A 12,462-nucleotide genomic window follows, 5' to 3' on the forward strand; every position below is an offset into this window, starting at 1 on the left:
TCAATTGAGTCCGCGCCGGGGCTCCAGCCTGTGTCGTCTATGTAGAGCTTGCCGTGGCGACTCTTGGTCATCCGGCCCATGGCGTATCCATTGATCCCTTCGAAGTTGCCCTCTAAGAACTTGAAACCATCGTGCGATAGCCCCACGGTGGGCGCCAACTGTCGTGGAATTGTCACGGCAGATGTCCTAGTGTGAGGACTTAGTCATGGAGCCATCACGATGAGGTTAGCTTAAAGGGGTTAATCAGGACAAAGGACACGAGGAGTTTATACTGGTTCGGCCCCTTACGATGAAGGTAAAAGCCTAATACAGTTGTAGGTGGTATTGCTAGGGTTTCGATGAGCAGGGAGCGAATACGCTTGACCCGGCTCTCGATCTGTTGTTTCTTATCCTAAGCCGCCGCTGGGTCGTCCCCTTATATACACGGGTTGGCGCCCTGTGGCCTACAAAGTCCCGGCCGGCTTATACAACGTGTCCGGCTCGGTGACCTTTCTTTCCTACCTTACAAAACAAGCCTACATACATGGCGGTTTATATATGTGGGCCTTAAGCCGCCTTCAGGTTTGGGCCCTCTACTAAGCCTATCTATGAACCGCCATATGCTCTTGGGCTTCATTGAGATGAATCGCCATAGGGATGACCCGGCCCCTCCTGGGCGGGTCATACCTAATAGTTATATCCCCAACACTTCTCGAAAGAGAACTTCAACTTGAGGAGCCCCGAGCACCCTGACTCCTCTTCCTAAGGGTCGACGCTTGCAGCGCTCACGTAGCGGTACGACCCCTCAAGGGGGGCCTTCAATTGCCGCGCAGGGCGCCCCTCAACAAGAAGTGGCTACGGAGGCGGAGCGCGATGCTCCTCCCCCGAACAGGTAGTTCTACTAGCATTACTCTATTTGAAAGTTAAGGATCGCATGCCTTATTATTTGGTTCCCTGTACAGGCGATCTGCCAAAGCACCATTAGCCGAGGGGGCAGACAACTCGGCCCCGAGGACCGACAAAGAGTCGGTCTTTACCTCAGGGGATGTTCCCGAAGTACCCCAACTAGCCACTACGGGGATCTGCTCGGCTACCACTTCCGAGGTTGAAAGCGCAATGAACCATCAGCGCAGGAGACCTTCTCTAAGGAATCCTGCCTTTTCCAGCCAAGAGTTCAACGCCCTCAGTTCGTTAGATGCCTACCTCGATGCAACCCACTGTGTCTTTGAGAAGACGGTGGATGATATGTCTCCAACGTATCTATAATTTATGAAGTATTCATGCTATTATATTATCAACCTTGGATGTTTTATATGCATTTATATGCTATTTTATATGATTTTTGGGACTAACCTATTAACCTAGTGCCAATGCCAGTTTATGTTTTTTCCTTGTTTTTGAGTTTTACAGAAAAGGAATATCAAACGGAGTCCAATTGACGTGCCAATTTTTGATGATTTTTTATGGACCAAAAGAAGACCCCGGAGTAAAATAGTTGGGCCAGGAGAGTCCCGGGGCGTCCACGGGGGTGGGCCCCCCAGGCGTGTGGTCCTGCCTCGTGGACACCTCGGGCACCTCCTTGACGTGAGACCGACGCCAAAAATTCCTATAAATACAGAAACCTCGGAAAATTAACCTAGATCGGGAGTTCCGCCGCCAAAAGCCTCCCTAGCCACCGAACACCAATCTAGGCCCTCTCTGGCACCCTGCTGGAGGGGGCCGTCATCACCTGAGGGCATGGAGGAGGATCCTGGAGGGGCCATCATCACGATGAAGTCCAAGGACCAGAGGGAGAACCTCTCCCCATCTAGGGGGGGGGGGCCATGGAGGAGGAAGCACTAGGGGGAGAACCTCTCCTCCTCTCTCTCGGTGGCACCGGAGTGCCATCGGGAGGGGAATCATCGCCGCGGTGATCGTCTTCATCAACATCACCATCATCATCATCACCCTCATCTCTTTTACGCGGTCCACTCTCCCGCACCCCGCTGTAATCCCTACTTGAACATGGTGCTTTATGCCACATATTATGATCCAATGATGTGTTGCCATCCTATGATGTTTTGAGTAGATATCTTTTGTCTTTGGGTTGATTGATGATCTAGATTGGTATGAGTTGTATGTTTTACTTTGGTGCTGCCCTATGGTGCCCTTCGTGTCGCGCAGGCGTGAGGGATTCCCGCTGTAGGGTGTTGCAATACGTTTATGATTCGCTTATAGTAGGTTGCATGAGTGACTAAAACACAAACCCGAGTAAGGGGGTTGTTGCGTATGGGATAAAGAGGACTTGATGCTTTAATGCTATGGTTGGGTTTTACCTTAATGATCTTTAGTAGTTGCGGATGCTTGATAGAGTCCCAATCATAAGTGCATATGATCCAAGTAGAGAAAGTATGTTAGATTATGCCTCTCCCTCATATGAAACTGCAATAGTGATTACCGGTCTTGTTAACGATTGCCTAGGACAATTCTGCACACCGATCCACCATTATTCCACACTCGCTATGTATAATATTTAGTAATATATTCTAACTTTATGATAACAGCACCTACTTTTATATTTTAGCTCTCCGATATCATACAAATTTATCCTCTTCATACCCACAACATAGTTTTATTTCTCGTTTCTAGTTGGAAGCAAACGTTCGGTGTACGTAGAGTCGTATCAGTGGCAGATAGGGCTTGAGAGATCTTACCTTTAGCTCCTTGTGGGTTCGACACTCCATACTTATCACTTCCGCCTTTGGAAATTGCTACGATGATTCCTTGCACTTGGGGATTATCAAGCTCTTTTCTGGCGCCGCTGTCGGGGAGCAATAGCGTGGGGTTGATATTCTTGTGTATGCTTGTTTGCTTTCTTCACTAAGTAGATTTTGTTTTTCCTTTTTGTTTCTGTTTAGTTGTGGGTGAAACATACAAAAAAATTTAAAAGAATGAAAATACCAAAAAAACAAATATTATTACTTGCCTCTCATGCCTAAAAAGTTTTTTAAAAAGAGAAGTGATTGGAAAGTTATGCATTGAAGAAGTGAGGGTCGACCTTAAGCACTTGTGTTCATGCTCACGGAAACAATGTAGAATTTTTCATGGAAGTTTCTCTGTAAATAATTATTCCCTTATATATATATATATATATATATATCCATTGTATTATAAAAATAATGTGCCAGGCCTTGGTTCTGGGATGATTAGATTGCTTGTTTACTATGTGTAGAATAAAAACAGAAACTTTGGCTATAGCGTGTGATTTTACATTTTTTTAATGGAAAGTCAAATGGGTATGAAACTTTTTTCATATTACTTCTCTATAAATTGTTCAAATTTTAAAATTTATTTCATAATTTTTGGAGTTACATAAGTTTACTAAACCTTTAGATTTCTACAGACTGTCCTGTTTTAGACAGATTCTGTTTTTCGTGTGTTGTTTGCTTATTTTGATGAATCTATGGCCAGTATCGGAGGGTATGAACCATAGTGAAGTTGGAATACAGTAGATATAGTTCTAATATGAAATTGGAATGAGTTTTCAACAGTACCTAAAGGTAGTGATTTGCTTTATTATACTAACGGATCTCACAAAGTTTTTCTTAAGTTTTTTGTGGATAAAGTGTTCGAAGAACGAGGAGTTACCGAAGTGAGAATAATATAGAGAGGCAAGAGCTCAAGCTTGGGGATGCCCAAGGCACCCCAAGTAAATATTCTAAGTATACTCAAGCATCTAGACTTGGGGATGCCCCGGTTGGCATCCCATCTTTCTTCTTCAACAATTATCGGTATACCTCGGTTTTTGTTTCGTTCACATGATTTGTGTCCTTTGTTTTTTTTGTTCTTCCTTTATGAACCATGCTAGTATGAGATAGCCCTTCATTGATTTATATAATGCTTCATGTGCTTCACTTATATCTTTTAAGTATGATCTTATAGAATTGCTCTTTGTGCTTCACTTAAATCTTTTGAGTATGGTTTTATAGAATGCTTTGTGTGCTTCACTTATACATTTTGAGCTTGGACATTGGTTAGTTTATATTAATTGTAGAAAGCTCCATGAACTTCACTTATATCTTTTGGAGTATGAATAATACTATCATCTAAAGCGGGTTTGGAAGAGTGTCAACTCTAGGAACTAGTGATCCCGCTATTCCGAATGAGAAGAATTTTGCTTATGTGGAGAGTAGAAAATTTTCTATGCTTGTAGATCATGAAAAGAATGCTTTATGTTATGGTTATATTTTTGAAATCATTCATGAGGCTACTCAAAATTATTATGATGGAGGAATACATGCTTGTAGGAGTGCAATAATATCAAATTTTTCTCTCTATGTGCTTAAAGTTTTGAAGTTATACTTGTTTTTCCTTCCTATGCTAGTTGATTCTTGTTCCCATAAATTGTGTGCTCACAAAATCCCTAGGCATGGGAAGTGGGTTAGGTTTAAATGTGCTAGTCATATTCTTCATGATGCTCTATTTATGTTCAAGTCTTATCTTTCATGTGAGCATCATTGAAATCATCATGCCTAGCTAAAAGGCATTAAAGAAAAGCGCTTGTTGGGAGACAACCCAATATTTACCCTTACTGTTTTTGTGTGTTTACATGATTAAGATACTGTAGTAATCATGTTTTATAGCTTTTGTTTCAATAAAATGCCAAGTAAGACCTTTGGGAAGACTTGGGTGAAAGTTAATGTGATCTTACTGTAAAAACAGAAACTTTGCGCTCACGAGATTAGCTGCCATTTTTTACAGAAGAGTGATTTGGTGCTGATTCTTTTTGAAGAAGATTAATAGACAAATTCCTCACATCCACCAATTTATTTCATAATTTTTTGAGTAGCATAAGTATGGTTAGTGTTCAGATCATTACAGACTGTTCTGTTTCTGACAGATTCTGTTTTCATTGCATAGTTTGCTTGTTTTCTAGTTTCTATGACTTATATTCCTCAATATAAATTATAGAAATGATATGGTGCAGTAGGAGTTGTGTGAGAACAATTACGATCTTTGTCTTTGACAGTACCAAGGTGAATGGTTTACTCTTTATCATACTAACATATCTCACGAAGTTCCGTTAAGTTTTGTGTGATTGAAGTTTTCAAGTTTTGGGTGAGATATCGATATGAGGAGAATAAGGAGTGGAAAGACCTTAAGCTTGGGGATGCCCAAGGCACCCCAAGGTAATATTCAAGGAAGACTCAAGCGCCTAAGCTTGGGGATGCCCCGAAAGCCATCCCCTCTTTCGTCTTCAAAACTATCGGTATACCTTACTCGGAGCTATATTTTTATTCGTCACATGATATGTGTTTTGCTTGGAGCGTATTTTCAATTTTACTTGTTGTTTGAATAAAATCATTGGATCTGAAATCTTAAATGAAAAAGAATCCTCCCATGGCTAGTTAATTATTTGACTACTCAGTGTCCTTCACTCATATCTTTTTGGAGTAGTTTGTCATTACTCACGTGCTTCACATATATCCTATGAGTAAATAGTTGAATGAATTGAATATCATAAATCTCAATTTATATATGTTTCAAATGCTTATACCATGGGGAGTAATGACTTCACATAGAATAAGTATAGGTAGTAAACTTATTGAAAGTTAGCAAACGTAGAATTGGTCACTTGAACAATTCATGAAAAGAATATTGAAGGAAGACATATTTCACATATAAATATACTATCTTGGACATCTTTTGTAATTGTGAGCACTCATTACAATATGACATGCTAAAAGGTTGATGTCAGACAAGGAAGACAACGTAATGGGTTATGTTTTCTTATATCTGAAATAAAGTATATTGTCTTGGATCATCCAACATGTTGAGCTTGCTTTTCCCCCTCATGCTAGCCAAATTCTTTGCACCAAGTAGAGATACTACTTGTGCTTCCAAACATTCCTTAAACCAGTTTTGCCATGAGAGTCCACCATACCTACCTATGGATTGAGTAAGATCCTTCAAGTAAGTTGTCATCGGTGCATGCAATAAAAATTGCCCTCTAAATATGTATGATCTATTAATGTGAAGAAAATAAGTTTTATACGATCTTGTGATGTGGAAGAAATAAAGGCGACGGACTGCATAATAAAGATCCATATCACAAGTGGCAATATAAAGTGACGTTTTTTTGCATTAAGATTTTGTGCATCCAACCATAAAAGCGCATGACAACCTCTGCTTCCCTCTACGAAGGGTCTATCTTCTACTTTTATCTTCTACCCTTATGCAAGAGTCATGGTGATCTTCACCTTTCCTTTTTACATTTTATCCTTTGGCAAGCATATTGTGTTGGAAAGATCCTGATATATATATCCAATTGGATGTAAGTTATCATGAACTATTATTGTTGACATTACCCTTGAGGTAAAAGTTGGGAGGAGAATCTATAAGCTGTTGGGGAACGTAGTAATTTCAAAAAAATTCCTACGCACACGCAAGATCATGGTGATGCATAGCAATGAGAGGGGAGAGTCTTGTCTACGTACCCTCATAGACCGAAAGCGGAAGCGTTAGCACAACGCGGTTGATGTAGTCGTACGTCTTTACGGCCCGACCAATCAAGCACCGAAACTACGGCACCTCCAAGTTCTAGCACACGTTCAGCTCGATGACGATCCCCGGACTCCGATCCAGCAGAATGTCGGGGAAGAGTTCCGTCAGCATGATGGCGTGGTGACGATCTTGATGTTCTACCGTCGTAGGGCTTCACCTAAGCACCGCTACAATATTATCGAGGATTATGGTGCAGGCGGGCACCGCACACGGCTAAGAGATCAATGATCAATTGTTGTGTCTATGGGGTGCCCCCCTGCCCTCGTATATAAAGGAGCAAGGGGGGAGGCGGCCGGCCTAAGAGGAGGGCGCGCCAAGGGGGGAGTCCTACTTCCCTTGTTGGAGTAAGAGAGAAGGAAAGAGGGGGAGAGGAACAAGGAAAAGGGGGCTGCACCCCTTGTCCAATTCGGACCAGAGGGGGCCGCGCGCCTCCTTCCTTTTGGCCTCTCTCCTCTATTCCCGTATGGCCCAATAAAGCCCATATACTCCCCGGCGAATTCCCGTAACTCTCTGGTACTCCGAAAAATACCCGAATCACTCGGAACCTTTCCGATGTCCGAATATAGTCGTCCAATATATCGATTTTTACGTCTCGACCATTTCGAGACTCCTCGTCATGTCCCCGATCTCATCCGGGACTCCGAACTCCTTCGGTACATCAAAACTCATAAACTCATAATATAACTGTCATCGAAACCTTAAGCGTGCGGACCCTACGGGTTCGAGAACAATGTAGACATGACCGAGACACGTTTCCAGTCAATAACCAATAGCGGAACCTGGATGCTCATATTGGCTCCCACATATTCTACGAAGATCTTTATCGGTCAAACTGCATAACAACATACGTTGTTCCCTTTGTCATCGGTATGTTACTTGCCCGAGATTCGATCGTCGGCATCTCAATACCTAGTTCAATCTCGTTACTGGCAAGTCTCTTTACTCGTTCTGTAATACATCATCTCGCAACTAACTCATTAGTTGCAATGCTTGCAAGGCTAGGTGATGTGCATTACCGAGAGGGCCCAGAGATACCTCTCCGACAATCGGAGTGACAAATCCTAATCTCGAAATACGCCAACCCAACAAGTACCTTCGGAGACACCTGTAGAGCACCTTTATAATCACCCAGTTACGTTGTGAAGTTTGGTAGCACACAAAGTGTTCCTCCGGTAAACGGGAGTTGCATAATCTCATAGTCATAGGAACATGTATAAGTCATGAAGAAAGCAATAGCAACAAACTAAACGATCAAGTGTTATGCTAACGGAATGGGTCAAGTCAATCACATCATTCTCCTAATGATGTGATCCCGTTAATCAAATGACAACTCATGTCTATGGTTAGGAAACATAACCATCTTTGATCAACGAGCTAGTCAAGTAGAGGCATACTAGTGACACTCTGTTTGTCTATGTATTCACACATGTATTATGTTTCCGGTTAATACAATTCTAGCATGAATAATAAACATTTATCATGATATAAGGAAATAAATAATAACTTTATTATTGCCTCTAGGGCATATTTCCTTCATAATCCCACTTGCACTAGAGTCAATAATCTAGTTCACATCGCCATGTGATTTAATACCAATAGTTCACATCACCATGTGATTAACACCCATAGTTCACATCGACATGTGACCAACACCCAAAGGGTTTACTAGAGTCAATAATCTAGTTCACATCGCTATGTGATTAACACCCAAAGAGTACTAAGGTGTGATCATGTTTTGCTTGTGAGAGAAGTTTAGTCAATAGGTCTGCCACATTCAGATCCGTAAGTATTTTGCAAATTTCTATGTCAACAATGCTCTGCACAGAGCTACTCTAGCTAATTGTTCCCACTTTCAATATGTATCCAGATTGAGATTTAGAGTCATCTGGATCAGTGTCAAAATTTGCATCGACGTAACCCTTTACGATGAACCTTTTTGTCACCTCCATAATCGAGAAATATATCCTTATTCCACTAAGGATAATTTTGACCGCTGTCCAGTGATCTACTCCTAGATCACTATTGTACTCCCTTGCCAAAAACAGTGTAGGGTATACAATAGATCTGGTACACAGCATGGCATATTTTATAGAAACTATGGCCAAGGCATAGGGAATGACTTTCATTCTCTTTCTATCTTCTGCCGTGGTCGGGCTTTGAGTCTTACTCAGTTTCACGCCTTGTAACACAGGCAAGAACTCTTTCTTTGACTGTTCTATTTTGAACTACTTCAAAATCTTGTCAAGGTATGTACTCATCGAAAAACTTATCAAGCGTCTTGATCTATCTCTATAGATCTTGATGCTCAATATGTAAGCAGCTTCACCGAGGTCTTTCTTTGAAAAACTCCTTTCAAACACTCCTTTATGCTTTGTAGAATAATTCTACATTATCTCTGATCAACAATATGTCATTCACATATACTTATCAGAAATGATGTAGTGCTCCCACTCACTTTCTTGTAAATACAGGCTTCACCGCAAGTCTGTATAAAACTATATGCTTTGATCAACTTATCAAAGCGTATATTCCAACTCCGAGATGCTTGCACCAGTCCATAGATGGATCGCTAGAGCTTGCATATTTTGTTAGCACCTTTAGGATTGACAAAACCTTCTGGCTGCATCATATACAACTCTTTTTTAATAAATCCATTAAGGAATGCAGTTTTGTTTATCCATTTGCCAGATTTCATAAATTGTGGCAATTTCTAACATGATTCGGACAGACTTAAGCATAGACACGAGTGAGAAACTCTCATCGTAGTCAACACCTTGAACTTGTCGAAAACCTTTTGCGACAATTCTAGCTTTGTAGATAGTAACACTACTATCAACGTCCGTCTTCCTCTTGAAGATCCATTTAATCTCAATGACTCGCGATCTTTGGGAAAGTCAATCAAATTCCATACTCCGTTCTTATACATGGATCTCATCTCAGATTTCATGGCCTCAAGCCATTTCGTGGAATCTGGGTTCATCATCGCTTCCTCATAGTTTGTAGGTTCGTCATGGTCAAGTAACATGACCTCCAGAACATGATTACTGTACCACTCTGGTGCGGATCTCACTTTGGTTTACCTACGAGGTTCGGTAGTAACTTTATCTGAAGTTACATGATCATCATCATTAGCTTCCTCACTAATTGGTGTAGGAGTCACAGAAATAGATTTCTGTGATGAACTACTTTCCAATAAGGGAGCAGGTACAGTTACCTCATCAGGTTCTACTTTTATCCCACTCACTTCTTTTGAGAGAAACTCCTTCTCTAGAAAGGATCCATTCTCAGCAATGAATAACTTGCCTTTAGATCTGTGATAGAAGGTGTACCCAACATTTTCTTTTGGGTATCCTATGAAGACGCACTTCTCCGATTTGGGTTTGAGCTTATCAGGTTGAAACTTTTCCACATAAGCATTGCAACCTCAAACTTTAAGAAACGACAACTTTGGTTTCTTGCCAAACCACAGTTCATACGATGTCGCCTCAACGGATTTAGATGGTGCCCTTTTTAACATGAATGCAGCTGTCTCTAATGCATAACCCCAAAACTATAGTGATTAATCGGTAAGAAACATCATAGATTGCACTATATCCAATAATAGTACGGTTATGACGTTCGGACACACCATTACACTGTGGTATTCCAGGTGGCGTGAGTAGTGAAACTATTTCACATTGTTTTAACTGAAGGCCAAACTCGTTAACTCAAATATTTTACTTCTGCAATCATATCGTAGAAACTTTTATTTTCTTGTTTACGAAGATTCTCCACTTTACTCTGAAATACTTTGAACTTTTCAAATGTTTCAGACTTGTGTTTCATCAAGTAGATATACCCATATCTGCTCAAATCATCTGTGAAGGTCAGAAAATAATGATATCCACCGCGAGCCTCAACACTCATCGGACCGCATACATCAGTATGTATTATTTCCAATAAGTCAATTGCTCGCTCCATTGTTCCGGAGAACGGAGTCTTAGTCATCTTGCCCATGAGGCATGGTTCGCAAGCATCAACTGATTCATAATCAAGTGATTTCAAAAGCCCATCAGCATGGATTTTCTTCATGCGCTTTACACCAATATGACCTAAACGGCAGTGCCACAAATAAGTTATACTATCATTATTAACTTTGCATCTTTTGGCTTCAATATTATGAGAATGTATATCACCACGATCGAGATCCAACAAACCATTTTCATTGGGTGTATGACTATAGAAGGTTTTATTCATGTAAACAGAACAACAACTATTCTCTAACTTACATGAATAACCATATTGCAATAAACATGATCAAATCATATTCATGCTCAACGCAAACACCAAATAACACTTATTTAGGTTCAACACTATTCCCGAAAGTATAGGGAGTGTGCGATGATGATCATATCAATCTTGGAACCACTTCCAACACACATCGTCACTTCGCCCTTAACTAGTCTCTGTTCATTCTGCAACTCCCGTTTCGAGTTACTACTCTTAGCAACTGAACCGGTATTAAATACCGAGGGGTTGCTATGAACACTAGTAAAATACACATCGATAATCTGTATATCAAATATACCTTTGTTCACTTTGCCATCCTTCTTATCTGCCAAATACTTGGGGCAATTCCGCTTCCAGTGACCAGTCCCTTTGCAGTAGAAGCACTTAGTCTCAGGCTTAGGACCAGACTTGGGCTTCTTCACTTGAGCAGCAACTTGCTTGCCGTTCTTCTTGAAGTTCCCTTTCTTTCCCTTTGCCCTTTTCTTGAAACTAGTGGTCTTGTTAATCATCAACACTTGATGCTCTTTCTTGATTTCTACCTTCATCGATTTCATCATCATGAAAAGCTCGGGAATCGTTTTCATCATCCCTTGCATACTATAGTTCATCATGAAGTTCTACTAACTTGGTGATGGTGACTAGAGAATTCTGTCAATCACTATTTTATCTGGAAGATTAACTCCCACTTGATTCAAGCGATTGTAGTACCCAGACAATCTGAACACATGCTCACTGCTTGAGCTATTCTCCTCCATCTTTTAGCTATAGAACTTGTTGGAGACTTCATATCTCTCAACTCGGGTATTTGCTTGAAATATTAACTTCAACTCCTAGAACATCCATATGATCCATGACGTTCAAAACGTCTTTGAAGTCCCGATTCTAAGCTGTTAAGCATGGTGCACTAAACTATCAAGTAGTCGTCATATTGAGCTAGCCAAACGTTCATGACATCTGCATCTGCTCCTGCAATAGGTCTGTCACCTAGCGGTGCATTAAGGACATAATTCTTCTGTGCAGCAATGAGGATAAACCTCAGATCACGGATCCAATCCGCATCATTGCTACTAACATTTTTCAACTTATTTTTCTCTAAGAACATATCAAAAATAAAAACAGAGGAGCTAAACGCGAGCTATTGATCTACAACATAGATATGCTAATACTACCAGGACTAAGTTCATGATAAATTTAAGTTCAGTTAATCATATTAGTTAAGAACTCCCACTTAGATAGACATCCCTCTAATCCTCTAAGTGATCACGTGGTCCAAATCAACTAAATCATAACCGATCATCATGTGAAATGGAGTAGCTTTCAATGGTGAACATCACTATGTTGATCATATCTACTATATGATTCACGCTCGACCTTTCGGTCTCAGTGTTCTGAGGCCATATCTGCATATGCTAGGCTCGTCAAGTTTAACCTGAGTATTCTGCGTGTGCAAAACTGGCTTGCACCCGTTGTAGATGGACGTAGAGCTTATCACACCCGATCATCACGTGGTGTCTGGGCACGACAAACTTTGGCAACGGTGCATACTCAGGGAGAAAACTTTTATCTTGAAATTTAGTGAGAGATCATCTTATAATGCTACCGTCAATCAAAGCAAGATAAGATACATAAAAGATAAACATCACATGCAATCAATATAAGTGATATGATATG

The sequence above is a fragment of the Triticum urartu genome, chromosome 5A (assembly GCF_056163025.1).
Source record: "Triticum urartu cultivar PI428250 chromosome 5A, HENAU_Tu73, whole genome shotgun sequence".
Taxonomy (NCBI): Eukaryota; Viridiplantae; Streptophyta; class Magnoliopsida; order Poales; family Poaceae; genus Triticum; species Triticum urartu.